Here is a 15,826-nt window from a genome sequence, read left to right as displayed (position 1 = left end):
CTCCATCCACACTGTCCCATCACAAAAGTGCGGGGTCAGACACAGAGTGAATCTCCATCCAAACGGTCCCAACACACTTTCACGTGGTCAGACACAGAGTGAATCTCCCTCCACACAATCCTATCACAAAAGCCCGGGGTCAGACACTCAGTGAACCTGCATCCACACCGTCCCATCACACATTGCCCGGGGTCAGACACAGAGTGAATCTCCTTCCACACCAACCCATCACAAATTCCAGGAGTCAGACATAGAGTGAAACTGTATCCACACCTTTCCATCACACATTGCCGTGGTCAGACACAGAGTGAATTTCCTTCCACACCATCCCATCACAAATTCCAGGGGTAAGACATAGAGTGAATCTCCATCCACACCGTCCATCACAAACTCCCGGGGTCAGACAAAGAGTAAATCTCCCTCCTCACCATCCCATCACACACTCCCGGCGTCAGGCACAGAGTGAATGTCCATCCAAACCGTCCCATCATACTTTCCCTGGGTCAGACACAGAGTGAATCTCCATCCACACCGTCCCATCACAAAAGCCCGGGGTCAGACACAGAGTGACTCTACATCCAAAACGCCCCTTAACACTTCCCCGCGGTCAGACACAGAGTGAATCCCCATCCAAACCGTCCCATCACAATCTCCCGGGGTCAGACACAGCGTGAATCTCCCTCCACACAAACCCATCACAAAAGCCTGGGGTCAGACACTGAGTGAACCTCCATCCAAACCGTCCCATCACACAATGCCGTGGTCAGACACAGAGTGAATCTCCTTCCACATCATCCCATCACAAATTCCAGTGGTCAGACATAGAGTGATTCTGCATCCACACCTTTCCATCACAAACTCCCGGGGTCAGACAAAGAGTAAATCTCCCTCCTCACCGTCCCATCACACACTCCCGGCGTCAGGCACAGAGTGAATCTGCATCCAATCCGTCCCATCACACGTTCCCGTGGTCAGACACAGAGTGAATCTCCCTCCTCACCGACCCATCACACACTCCCGGGGTCAGACACAGAGTGAATTTCCAAACACACCGTCCCATCACACACTCCCGGGGTCAGACACAGAGGGAATCTCCATCCACACCGGCCCATCACGAACTCACGGGGTCAGACACAGAGTGAATCTCACTACTCACCGTCCCATCACAAAAGCCCGGGGTCAGACACAGAGTGAATCTCCCTCCACACCGTCCCATCACAAAAGCCCGGGGTCAGACAGATATTGAATCTCCCTCCTCACCGTCCCATCACAAAAGCCCGGGGTCAGACACAGAGTGAATCTCCATCCTCACCGTCCCATCACAGAAGCCCGGGTCAGACACAGAGTGAATCTCCATCCAAACCGTCCCATCACACATTGCCGATGTCAGACACAGATTGAAACTCCCTCCACCCCGTCAAATCGCAAATTCCGTGGTCAGATTTAGAGTGAATCTGCATCCACACATTTCCATCAAAAACTCCCGGGGTCAGAAACAAAGTGAATCTTCCTCCACACCGTCCCATCACACACTCCCGGGGTCTGACACAGAGTGAATCTCCATCCACACCGTCCCATCACAAAAGTGCGAGGTCAGACACAGCGTGAATCTCCATCCACACTGTCCCATCACAAAAGTGCGGGGTCAGACACAGAGTGAATCTCCATCCAAACGGTCCCAACACACTTTCACGTGGTCAGACACAGAGTGAATCTCCCTCCACACAATCCTATCACAAAAGCCCGGGGTCAGACACTTAGTGAACCTGCATCCACACCGTCCCATCACACATTGCCCGGGGTCAGACACAGAGTGAATCTCCTTCCACACCAACCCATCACAAATTCCAGGGGTCAGACATAGAGTGAAACTGTATCCACACCTTTCCATCACACATTGCCGTGGTCAGACACAGAGTGAATTTCCTTCCACACCATCCCATCACAAATTCCAGGGGTAAGACATAGAGTGAATCTCCATCCACACCGTCCATCACAAACTCCCGGGGTCAGACAAAGAGTCAATCTCCCTCCTCACCTTCCCATCACACACTCCCGGCGTCAGGCACAGAGTGAATCTGCATCCAATCCGTCCCATCACACGTTCCCGTGGTCAGACACAGAGTGAATCTCCCTCCTCACCGACCCATCACACACTCCCGGGGTCAGACACAGAGTGAATTTCCAAACACACCGTCCCATCACACACTCCCGGGGTCAGACACAGAGGGAATCTCCATCCACACCGGCCCATCACGAACTCACGGGGTCAGACACAGAGTGAATCTCCCTACTCACCGTCCCATCACAAAAGCCCGGGGTCAGACACAGAGTGAATCTCCCTCCACACCGTCCCATCACAAAAGCCCGGGGTCAGACAGATATTGAATCTCCCTCCTCACCGTCCCATCACAAAAGCCCGGGGTCAGACACAGAGTGAATCTCCATCCTCACCGTCCCATCACAAAAGCCCGGGGTCAGACACAGAGTGAAACTCCATCCAAACCGTCCCATCACACATTGCCGATGTCAGACACAGATTGAAACTCCCTCCACCCCGTCAAATCGCAAATTCCGTGGTCAGATTTAGAGTGAATCTGCATCCACACATTTCCATCAAAAACTCCCGGGGTCAGAAACAAAGTGAATCTTCCTCCACACCGTCCCATCACACACTCCCGGGGTCTGACACAGAGTGAATCTCCATCCACACCGTCCCATCACAAAAGTGCGGGGTCAGACACAGAGTGAATCTCCAACCACACTGTCCCATCACAAAAGTGCGGGGTCAGACACAGAGTGAATCTCCATCCAAACCATCCCATCACAAATTCCAGGGGTCAGACATAGAGTGAATCTGCATCCACACCTTTCCATCACAAACTCCCGGGTTCAGACAAAGAGTAAATCTCCCTCCTCACCGTCCCATCACACACTCCCGGCGTCAGGAACAGAGTGAATCTGCATCCAAACCGTCCCATCACACGTTCCCGGGGTCAGACACAGAGTGAATCTCCCTCCTCACCGTCCCAACACACACACCCGTGGTCAGACACAGAGTGAATTTCCAATCACACCGTCCCATCACAATCTCCCGGGGTCAGACACAGTGTGAATCTCCCTCCACACCGTCCCATCACAATAGACCGGGGTCAGACACAAAGTGAATCTCCCTCCACACCGTCCCATCAGAAAAGCCCGGGGTCAGATAGAGATTGAATCTCCATCCAAACCGTCCCATCACTCGTTCCCGGGGTCTGACACAGAGTGAATCTCCCTCCTCACCATCCCATCACACACTCCCGGCGTCAGGCACAGAGTGAATCTGCATCCAATCCGTCCCATCACACGTTCCCGTGGTCAGACAAAGAGTGAATCACACTCCTCACCGACCAATCACACACTCCCGGGGTCAGACACAGAGTGAATTTCCAAACACACCGTCCCATCACACACTCCCGGGGTCAGACACAGAGGGAATCTCCCTCTTCACCGTCCCATCACAAAAGCCCGGGGCAGTCACTGAGTGAATCTCCATCCAAACCGTCCCATCACACATTGCCGTGGTCAGACACAGAGTGAATCTCCTTCCACACCATCCCATCACAAATTCCAGTGGTCAGACATAGAGTGAATCTGCATCAACACCTTTCCATCACAAACTCCCGGGGTCAGACAAGGAGTAAATCTCCCTCCTCACCATCCCATCACACACTCCCGGCGTCAGGCACAGAGTGAATCTGCATCCAATCCGTCCCATCACACGTTCACGTGGTCAGACACAGAGTGAATCACCCTCCTCACCGACCAATCACACACTCCCGGGGTCAGACACAGAGTGAATTTCCAAACACACCGTCCCATCACACACTCCCGGGGTCAGACACAGAGGGAATCTCCCTCTTCACCGTCCCATCACACACTCCTGTGGTCAGACTCAGAGTGAACCTCCATCCAAACCGTCCCATCTTAAACCCCTCGGGGTCAGACGCTGAGTGAACCTCCATCCAAACCGTCTCATCACTCATTGCCGGGGTCAGACACAGAGTGAATCTCCTTCCACACCATCCCATCACAAATTCCAGTGGTCAGACATAGAGTGATTCTGCATCCACACCTTTCCATCACATACTCCCGGGGTCAGACAAAGAGTAAATCTCCCTTCTCATCGTCCAATCACAGACTCCCGGGGTCAGACACAGAGTGAATCTGCATCCAAACCGTCCCATCACACGTTCCCTGGGTCAGGCACAGAGTGAATCTCCCTCATCACTGTCCCATCACACTTTCCCGCGGTCAGACACAGAGTGAATCCCCATCCAAACCGTCCCATCACAATCTCCCGGCGTCAGACACAGAGTGAATCTCCCTCCACACAATCCCATCACAAAAGCCTGGGGTCAGACACTGAGTGAATCTCCATCCAAACCGTCCCATCACACATTGCCGTGGTCAGACACAGAGTGAATCTCCTTCCACACCATCCCATCACAAATTCCAGTGGTCAGACATAGAGTGAATCTGCATCCACACCTTTCCATCACAAACTCCCGGGGTCAGACAAGGAGTAAATCTCCCTCCTCACCATCCCATCACACACTCCCGGCGTCAGGCACAGAGTGAATCTGCATCCAATCCGTCCCATCACACGTTCCCGTGGTCAGACAAAGAGTGAATCACACTCCTCACCGACCAATCACACACTCCCGGGGTCAGACACAGAGTGAATTTCCAAACACACCGTCCCATCACACACTCCCGGGGTCAGACACAGAGGGAATCTCCCTCTTCACCGTCCCATCACAAAAGCCCGGGGCAGTCACAGAGTGAATCTCCATCCAAACTGTCCCATCACACATTCCCGGGGTAAGACACAGAGTGAATCTCCATCCACACCGTCCCATCACACATTGCCGGGTTCAGACACAGAGTGAATCTCCTTCCACACCATCCTATCACAAATTCCAGGGGTCAGACATAGAGTGAATCTGCATCAACACCTTTCCATCACAAACTCCCGGGGTCAGACAAGGAGTAAATCTCCCTCCTCACCATCCCATCACACACTCCCGGCGTCAGGCACAGAGTGAATCTGCATCCAATCCGTCCCATCACACGTTCCCGTGGTCAGACACAGAGTGAATCACCCTCCTCACCGACCAATCACACAATCCCGGGGTCAGACACAGAGTGAATTTCCAAACACACCGTCCCATCACACACTCCCGGGGTCAGACACAGAGGGAATCTCCCTCTTCACCGTCCCATCACACACTCCTGTGGTCAGACTCAGAGTGAACCTCCATCCAAACCGTCCCATCTTAAACCCCTCGGGGTCAGACGCTGAGTGAACCTCCATCCAAACCGTCTCATCACTCATTGCCGGGGTCAGACACAGAGTGAATCTCCTTCCCCACCATCCTATCACAAATTCCAGGGGTCAGACATAGAGTGATTCTGCATCCACACCTTTCCATCACATACTCCCGGGGTCAGACAAAGAGTAAAGCTCCCTTCTCATCGTCCAATCACAGACTCCCGGGGTCAGACACAGAGTGAATTTCCTTCCACACCATCCCATCACAAATTCCAGGGGTGAGACATAGAGTGAATCTCCATCCACACCGTCCATCACAAACTCCCGGGGTCAGACACAGAGTGGATCTCCCTCCACACAATCCCATCACAAACTCCCGGGGTCAGACAAAGAGTAAATCTCCCTCCTCACCGTCGCATCACACACTCCCGGCGTCAGGAACAGAGTGAATCTGCATCCAAACCGTCCCATCACACGTTCCCGGGGTCAGACACAGAGTGAATCTTCCTCCTCACCGTCCCAACACACACTCCCGGGGTCAGACACAGAGTGAATTTCCAATCACACCGTGCAATCACAATCTCCCGGGGTCAGACACAGTGTGAATCTACCTCCACACCGTCCCATCACACACTCCCGGGGTCAGACACAGAGTGAATTTCCAATCACACCGTCCAATCACAATCTCCCGGGGTCAGACACAGAGTGAATCTACCTCCACACCGTCCCATCACAATAGACCGGGGTCAGACACAAAGTGAATCTCCCTCCACACCGTCCCATCAGAAAAGCCCGGGGTCAGATAGAGATTGAATCTCCATCCAAACTGTCCCATCACACGTTCCCGGTGTCTGACACAGAGTGAATCTCCCTCTTCACCGTCCCATCACACACTCCTGGGGTCAGACTCAGAGTGAACCTCCATCCAAACCGTCCCATCACACGTTCCCGGGGTCAGACACAGAGTGAATCTCCCTCTTCACCGTCCCATCACAAAAGCCCGGGTCAGTCACAGAGTGAATCTCCATCCAAACTGTCCCATCACACATTCCCGGGGTGAGACACAGAGTGAATCTCCATCCACACCGTCCCATCTTAAACCCCTCGGGGTCAGACACTGAGTGAACATCCATCCAAACCGTCTCATCACACATTGCCGGGGTCTGACGCAGAGTGAATCTCCTTCCACACCATCCTATCACAAATTCCAGGGGTGAGACACAGAGTGAATCTGCATCCACACCTTTCCATCACAAACTCCCGGGGTCAGACAAAGAGTAAATCTCCCTCCTCACCGTCCCATCACACACTCCCGGCGTCAGGAACAGAGTGAATCTGCATCCAAACCGTCCCATCACACGTTCCCGGGGTCAGACACAGAGTGAATCTCCCTCCTCACCGTCCCAACACACACACCCGTGGTCAGACACAGAGTGAATTTCCAATCACACCGTCCCATCACAATCTCCCGGGGTCAGACACAGTGTGAATCTCCCTCCACACCGTCCCATCACAATAGACCGGGGTCAGACACAAAGTGAATCTCCCTCCACACCGTCCCATCAGAAAAGCCCGGGGTCAGATAGAGATTGAATCTCCATCCAAACCGTCCCATCACTCGTTCCCGGGGTCTGACACAGAGTGAATCTCCCTCTTTACCGTCCCCTCACACACTCCTGGGGTCAGACTCACTGTGAACCTCCATCCAAACCGTCCCATCACACGTTCCCGGGGTCAGACACAGAGCGAATCTCCCTCTTCACCGTCCCATCACACACTCCTGGGGTCAGACTCACTGTGAACCTCCATCCAAACCGTCCCATCACACATTGCCGATGTCAGACACAGATTGAAACTCCCTCCACACCATCCCATCACAAATTCCAGGGGTGAGACATAGAGTGAATCTCCATCCACACCGTCCATCACAAACTCCCGGGGTCAGACACAGAGTGAATCTCCCTCCACACAATCCCATCACAAAAGCCCGGGGTCAGACACTGAGTGAATCTCCTTCCACACCATCCCATCACAAATTCCAGGGGTCAGACATAGAGTGAATCTGCATCCACACCTTTCCATCACAAACTCCCGGGGTCAGACAAAGAGTAAATCTCCCTCCTCACCGTCCCATCACACACTCCCGGCGTCAGGAACAGAGTGAATCTGCATCCAAACCGTCCCATCACACGTTCCCGGGGTCAGACACAGAGTGAATCTCCCTCCTCACCGTCCCAACACACACTCCCGGGGTCAGACACAGAGTGAATTTCCAATCACACCGTCCCATCACAAACTCACGGGGTCAGACACAGTGTGAATCTCGCTCCACACCGTCCAATCACAATAGACCGGGGTCAGACACAAAGTGAATCTCCATACACACCGGCCCATCAGAAAAGCCCGGTGTCAGATAGAGATTGAATCTCCATCCAAACCGTCCCATCACACGTTCCCGGGGTCTGACACAGAGTGAATCTCCCTCTTCACCGTCCCATCACACACTCCTGTGGTCAGACTCGGAGTGAACCTCCATCCAAACCGTCTCATCACACGTTCCCGTGGTCAGACACAGAGTGATTCTCCTTCCACACCATCCTATCACAAATTCCAGGGGTCAGACATAGAGTGAATCTGCATCCACACCTTTCCATCACATACTCCCGGGGTCAGACAAAGAGTAAAGCTCCCTTCTCATCGTCCAATCACAGACTCCCGGGGTCAGACACAGAGTGAATCTCCATCCAAACCGTCCCATCACACATTGCCGATGTCAGAAACAGATTGAAACTCCCTACACACCGTCCATTCACAAATTCCGTGGTCAGACATAGAGTGAAACTGCAACCACACATTTCCATCACAAACTCCCGGGGTCAGAAACAGAGTGAATCTCCCTCCACACCGTCCCATCACACATTGCCCGGGGTCAGACACAGAGTGAATCTCCTTCCACACCAACCCATCACAAATTCCAGGGGTCAGACATAGAGTGAAACTGTATCCACACCTTTCCATCACACATTGCCGTGGTCAGACACAGAGTGAATTTCCTTCCACACCATCCCATCACAAATTCCAGGGGTAAGACATAGAGTGAATCTCCATCCACACCGTCCATCACAAACTCCCGGGGTCAGACAAAGAGTCAATCTCCCTCCTCACAATCCCATCACACACTCCCGGCGTCAGGCACAGAGTGAATCTGCATCCAATCCGTCCCATCACACGTTCCCGTGGTCAGACACAGAGTGAATCTCCCTCCTCACCGACCCATCACACACTCCCGGGGTCAGACACAGAGTGAATTTCCAAACACACCGTCCCATCACACACTCCCGGGGTCAGACACAGAGGGAATCTCCATCCACACCGGCCCATCACGAACTCACGGGGTCAGACACAGAGTGAATCTCCCTACTCACCGTCCCATCACAAAAGCCCGGGGTCAGACACAGAGTGAATCTCCCTCCACACCGTCCCATCACAAAAGCCCGGGGTCAGACAGATATTGAATCTCCCTCCTCACCGTCCCATCACAAAAGCCCGGGGTCAGACACAGAGTGAATCTCCATCCTCACCGTCCCATCACAGAAGCCCGGGGTCAGACACAGAGTGAAACTCCATCCAAACCGTCCCATCACACATTGCCGATGTCAGACACAGATTGAAACTCCCTCCACCCCGTCAAATCGCAAATTCCGTGGTCAGATTTAGAGTGAATCTGCATCCACACATTTCCATCAAAAACTCCCGGGGTCAGAAACAAAGTGAATCTTCCTCCTCACCGTCCCATCACACACTCCCGGGGTCTGACACAGAGTGAATCTCCATCCACACCGTCCCATCACAAAAGTGCGGGGTCAGACACAGAGTGAATCTCCATCCACACTGTCCCATCACAAAAGTGCGGGGTCAGACACAGAGTGAATCTCCATCCAAACCATCCCATCACAAATTCCAGGGGTCAGACATAGAGTGAATCTGCATCCACACCTTTCCATCACAAACTCCCGGGTTCAGACAAAGAGTAAATCTCCCTCCTCACCGTCCCATCACACACTCCCGGCGTCAGGAACAGAGTGAATCTGCATCCAAACCGTCCCATCACACGTTCCCGGGGTCAGACACAGAGTGAATCTCCCTCCTCACCGTCCCAACACACACACCCGGGGTCAGACACAGAGTGAATTTCCAATCACACCGTCCCATCACAATCTCCCGGGGTCAGACACAGTGTGAATCTCCCTCCACACCGTCCCATCACAATAGACCGGGGTCAGACACAAAGTGAATCTCCCTCCACACCGTCCCATCAGAAAAGCCCGGGGTCAGATAGAGATTGAATCTCCATCCAAACCGTCCCATCACTCGTTCCCGGGGTCTGACACAGAGTGAATCTCCCTCTTTACCGTCCCCTCACACACTCCTGGGGTCAGACTCACTGTGAACCTCCATCCAAACCGTCCCATCACACGTTCCCGGGGTCAGACACAGAGTGAATCTCCCTCTTCACCGTCCCATCACACACTCCTGGGGTCAGACTCACTGTGAACCTCCATCCAAACCGTCCCATCACACATTGCCGATGTCAGACACAGATTGAAACTCCCTCCACACCATCCCATCACAAATTCCAGGGGTGAGACATAGAGTGAATCTCCATCCACACCGTCCATCACAAACTCCCGGGGTCAGACACAGAGTGAATCTCCCTCCACACAATCCCATCACAAAAGCCCGGGGTCAGACACAGAGTGAATCTCCCTCCTCACCGTCCCAATACACACTCCCGGGGTCAGACACAGAGTGAATTTCCAATCACACCGTCCCATCACAAACTCACGGGGTCAGACACAGTGTGAATCTCCATCCACACCGTCCAATCACAATAGACCGGGGTCAGACACAAAGTGAATCTCCATACACACCGGCCCATCAGAAAAGCCCGGTGTCAGATAGAGATTGAATCTCCATCCAAACCGTCCCATCACACGTTCCCGGGGTCTGACACAGAGTGAATCTCCCTCTTCACCGTCCCATCACACACTCCTGTGGTCAGACTCGGAGTGAACCTCCATCCAAACCGTCTCATCACACGTTCCCGTGGTCAGACACAGAGTGAATCTCCATCCACACCGTCCCATCTTAATCCCCTCGGGGTCAGACACTGAGTGAACCTCCATCCAAACCGTCTCATCACACATTGCCGGGGTCAGACACAGAGTGATTCTCCTTCCACACCATCCTATCACAAATTCCAGGGGTCAGACATAGAGTGAATCTGCATCCACACCTTTCCATCACATACTCCCGGGGTCAGACAAAGAGTAAAGCTCCCTTCTCATCGTCCAATCACAGACTCCCGGGGTCAGACACAGAGTGAATCTCCATCCAAACCGTCCCATCACACATTGCCGATGTCAGAAACAGATTGAAACTCCCTACACACCGTCCATTCACAAATTCCGTGGTCAGACATAGAGTGAAACTGCAACCACACATTTCCATCACAAACTCCCGGGGTCAGAAACAGAGTGAATCTCCCTCCACACCGTCCCATCACACACTCCCGGGGTCTGACACAGAGTATATCTCCATCCACACCGTCCCATCACACTTTCCAGGGGTCAGACACAGAGTGAATCTCCATCCACACCGTCCCATCACATACTCCCGGGGTCAGACACAGAGTGAATCTCCATCCACACCGGACCATCACAAAAACCCGGGGTCAGACAGAAGGTGAATCTCCATACACACCGGCCCATCATAATTTCCCGGGGTCAGACACAGAGTGAATCTCCATCCAGACCTTCCCATCACAAAAACCCGGGGTCAGACACAAAGTGAATGTCCATCCAAACCGTCCCATCATACTTTCCCTGGGTCAGACTCAGAGTGAATCTCCATCCACACCGTCCCATCACAAAAGCCCGGGGTCAGACACAGAGTGAATCTCCATCCAAAACGTCCCATAACACTTCCCCGCGGTCAGACGCAGAGTGAATCCCCATCCAAACCGTCCCATCACAATCTCCCGGGGTCAGACAAAGAGTGAATCTCCCTCCACACAAACCCATCACAAAAGCCTCGGGTCAGACACTGAGTGAATCCCATCCAAACCGTCCTATCACACAATACCGTGGTCAGACACAGAGTGAATCGGCATCCAATCCGTCCCATCAGACGTTCCCGTGGTCAGACACAGAGTGAATCTCCCTCCTCACCGACCCAGCACACACTCCCGGGGTCAGACACAGAGTGAATTTCCAAACACACCGTCCCATCACACACTCCCGGGGTCAGACACAGAGGGAATCTCCATCCACACAGGCCCATCACGAACTCACGGGGTCAGACACAGAGTGAATCTCCCTTATCACCGTCCCATCACAAAAGCCCGGGGTCAGACACAGAGTGAATCTCCCTCCACACCGTCCCATCACAAAAGCCCGGGGTCAGACAGATATTGAATCTCCCTCCTCACCGTCCCATCACAAAAGCCCTGGGTCAGACACAGAGTGAATCTCCCTCCTCACCTTCCCATCACAAAAGCCCGGGATCAGGCACAGAGTGAATCTCCCTCCACCGCGTCCAATCACAAATTCCGTGGTCAGACATAGAGTGAATCTGCATCCACACATTTCCATCACAAACTCCCGGGGTCAGAAACAGAGTGAATCTCCCTCCACACCGTCCCATCACACACTCCCGGGGTCTGACACAGAGTGAATCTCCATCCACACCGTCCCATCACAAAAGTGCGGGGTCAGACACAGAGTGAATCTCCATCCACACTGTCCCATCACAAAAGTGCGGGGTCAGACACAGAGTGAATCTCCATACAAACGGTCCCATCACACTTTCACGGGGTCAGACACAGAATTAATCTCCCTCCACACAATCCCATCACAAAAGCCCGGGGTCAGACACTCAGTGAACCTGCATCCAAACCGTCCCATCACACATTGCCCGGGGTCAGACACAGAGTGAATCTCCTTCCACACCATCCCATCACAAATTCCAGGGGTCAGACATAGAGTGAAACTGCATCCACACCTTTCCATCACACATTGCCGTGGTCAGACACAGAGTGAATTTCCTTCCACTCCATCCCATCACAAATTCCAGGGGTGAGACATAGAGTGAATCTCCATCCACACCGTCCATCACAAACTCCCGGGGTCAGACACAGAGTGAATCTCCCTCCACACAATCCCATCACAAACTCCCGGGGTCAGACAAAGAGTAAATCTCCCTCCTCACCGTCGCATCACACACTCCCGGCGTCAGGAACAGAGTGAATCTGCATCCAAACCGTCCCATCACACGTTCCCGGGGTCAGACACAGAGTGAATCTTCCTCCTCACCGTCCCAACACACACTCCCGGGGTCAGACACAGAGTGAATTTCCAATCACACCGTCCAATCACAATCTCCCGGGGTCAGACACAGTGTGAATCTACCTCCACACCGTCCCATCACAATAGACCGGGGTCAGACACAAAGTGAATCTCCCTCTTCACCGTCCCATCACAAAAGCCCGGGTCAGTCACAGAGTGAATCTCCATCCAAACTGTCCCATCACACATTCCCGGGGTGAGACACAGAGTGAATCTCCCTCCACACCGTCCCATCACACACTCCCGGGGTCTGACACAGAGTATATCTCCATCCACACCGTCCCATCACACTTTCCAGGGGTCAGACACAGAGTGAATCTCCATCCACACCGTCCCATCACAAACTCCCGGGGTCAGACACAGAGTGAATCTCCATCCACACCGGACCATCACAAAAACCCGGGGTCAGACAGAAGGTGAATCTCCATACACACCGGCCCATCATAATTTCCCGGGGTCAGACACAGAGTGAATCTCCATCCAGACCTTCCCATCACAAAAACCCGGGGTCAGACACAAAGTGAATGTCCATCCAAACCGTCCCATCATACTTTCCCTGGGTCAGACTCAGAGTGAATCTCCATCCACACCGTCCCATCACAAAAGCCCGGGGTCAGACACAGAGTGAATCTCCATCCTCACCGTCCCAACACACACACCCGGGGTCAGACACAGAGTGAATTTCCAATCACACCGTCCCATCACAATCTCCCGGGGTCAGACACAGTGTGAATCTCCCTCCACACCGTCCCATCACAATAGACCGGGGTCAGACACAAAGTGAATCTCCCTCCACACCGTCCCATCAGAAAAGCCCGGGGTCAGATAGAGATTGAATCTCCATCCAAACCGACCCATCACTCGTTCCCGGGGTCTGACACAGAGTGAATCTCCCTCTTTACCGTCCCCTCACACACTCCTGGGGTCAGACTCACTGTGAACCTCCATCCAAACCGTCCCATCACACGTTCCCGGGGTCAGACACAGAGTGAATCTCCCTCTTCACCGTCCCATCACACACTCCTGGGGTCAGACTCACTGTGAACCTCCATCCAAACCGTCCCATCACACATTGCCGATGTCAGACACAGATTGAAACTCCCTCCACACCATCCCATCACAAATTCCAGGGGTGAGACATAGAGTGAATCTCCATCCAAACCGTCCATCACAAACTCCCGGGGTCAGACACAGAGTGAATCTCCCTCCACACAATCCCATCACAAAAGCCCGGGGTCAGACACTGAGTGAATCTCCTTCCACACCATCCCATCACAAATTCCAGGGGTCAGACATAGAGTGAATCTGCATCCACACCTTTCCATCACAAACTCCCGGGGTCAGACAAAGAGTAAATCTCCCTCCTCACCGTCCCATCACACACTCCCGGCGTCAGGAACAGAGTGAATCTGCATCCAAACCGTCCCATCACACGTTCCCGGGGTCAGACACAGAGTGAATCTCCCTCCTCACCGTCCCAACACACACTCCCGGGGTCAGACACAGAGTGAATTTCCAATCACACCGTCCCATCACAAACTCACGGGGTCAGACACAGTGTGAATCCCCCTCCACACCGTCCAATCACAATAGACCGGGGTCAGACACAAAGTGAATCTCCATACACACCGGCCCATCAGAAAAGCCCGGTGTCAGATAGAGATTGAATCTCCATCCAAACCGTCCCATCACACGTTCCCGGGGTCTGACACAGAGTGAATCTCCCTCTTCACCGTCTCATCACACACTCCTGTGGTCAGACTCGGAGTGAACCTCCATCCAAACCGTCTCATCACACGTTCCCGTGGTCAGACACAGAGTGAATCTCCATCCACACCGTCCCATCTTAATCCCCTCGGGGTCAGACACTGAGTGAACCTCCATCCAAACCGTCTCATCACACATTGCCGGGGTCAGACACAGAGTGATTCTCCTTCCACACCATCCTACCACAAATTCCAGGGGTCAGACATAGAGTGAATCTGCATCCACACCTTTCCATCACATACTCCCGGGGTCAGACAAAGAGTAAAGCTCCCTTCTCATCGTCCAATCACAGACTAACGGGGTCAGACACAGAGTGAATCTCCATCCAAACCGTCCCATCACACATTGCCGATGTCAGAAACAGATTGAAACTCCCTACACACCGTCCATTCACAAATTCCGTGGTCAGACATAGAGTGAAACTGCAACCACACATTTCCATCACAAACTCCCGGGGTCAGAAACAGAGTGAATCTCCCTCCACACCGTCCCATCACACACTCCCGGGGTCTGACACAGAGTATATCTCCATCCACACCGTCCCATCACACTTTCCAGGGGTCAGACACAGAGTGAATCTCCATCCACACCGACCTATCACAAACTCCCGGGGTCAGACACAGAGTGAATCTCCATCCACACCGGACCATCACAAAAACCCGGGGTCAGACAGAAGGTGAATCTCCATACACACCGGCCCATCATAATTTCCCGGGGTCAGACACAGAGTGAATCTCCATCCAGACCTTCCCATCACAAAAACCCGGGGTCAGACACAAAGTGAATGTCCATCCAAACCGTCCCATCATACTTTCCCTGGGTCAGACTCAGAGTGAATCTCCATCCACACCGTCCCATCACAAAAGCCCGGGGTCAGACACAGAGTGAATCTCCATCCAAAACGTCCCATAACACTTCCCCGCGGTCAGACGCAGAGTGAATCCCCATCCAAACCGTCCCATCACAATCTCCCGGGGTCAGACAAAGAGTGAATCTCCCTCCACACAAACCCATCACAAAAGCCTCGGGTCAGACACTGAGTGAATCCCATCCAAACCGTCCTATCACACAATACCGTGGTCAGACACAGAGTGAATCGGCATCCAATCCGTCCCATCACACGTTCCCGTGGTCAGACACAGAGTGAATCTCCCTCCTCACCGACCCAGCACACACTCCCGGGATCAGACACAGAGAGAATTTCCAAACACACCGTCCCATCACACACTCCCGGGGTCAGACACAGAGGGAATCTCCATCCACACAGGCCCATCACGAACTCACGGGGTCAGACACAGAGTGAATCTCCCTTATCACCGTCCCATCACAAAAGCCC

This window comes from Hemitrygon akajei, unplaced genomic scaffold, assembly GCF_048418815.1.
Source record: "Hemitrygon akajei unplaced genomic scaffold, sHemAka1.3 Scf000141, whole genome shotgun sequence".
In the NCBI taxonomy this organism is placed as follows: Eukaryota; Metazoa; Chordata; class Chondrichthyes; order Myliobatiformes; family Dasyatidae; genus Hemitrygon; species Hemitrygon akajei.
This window is presented reverse-complemented; position numbering follows the sequence as displayed.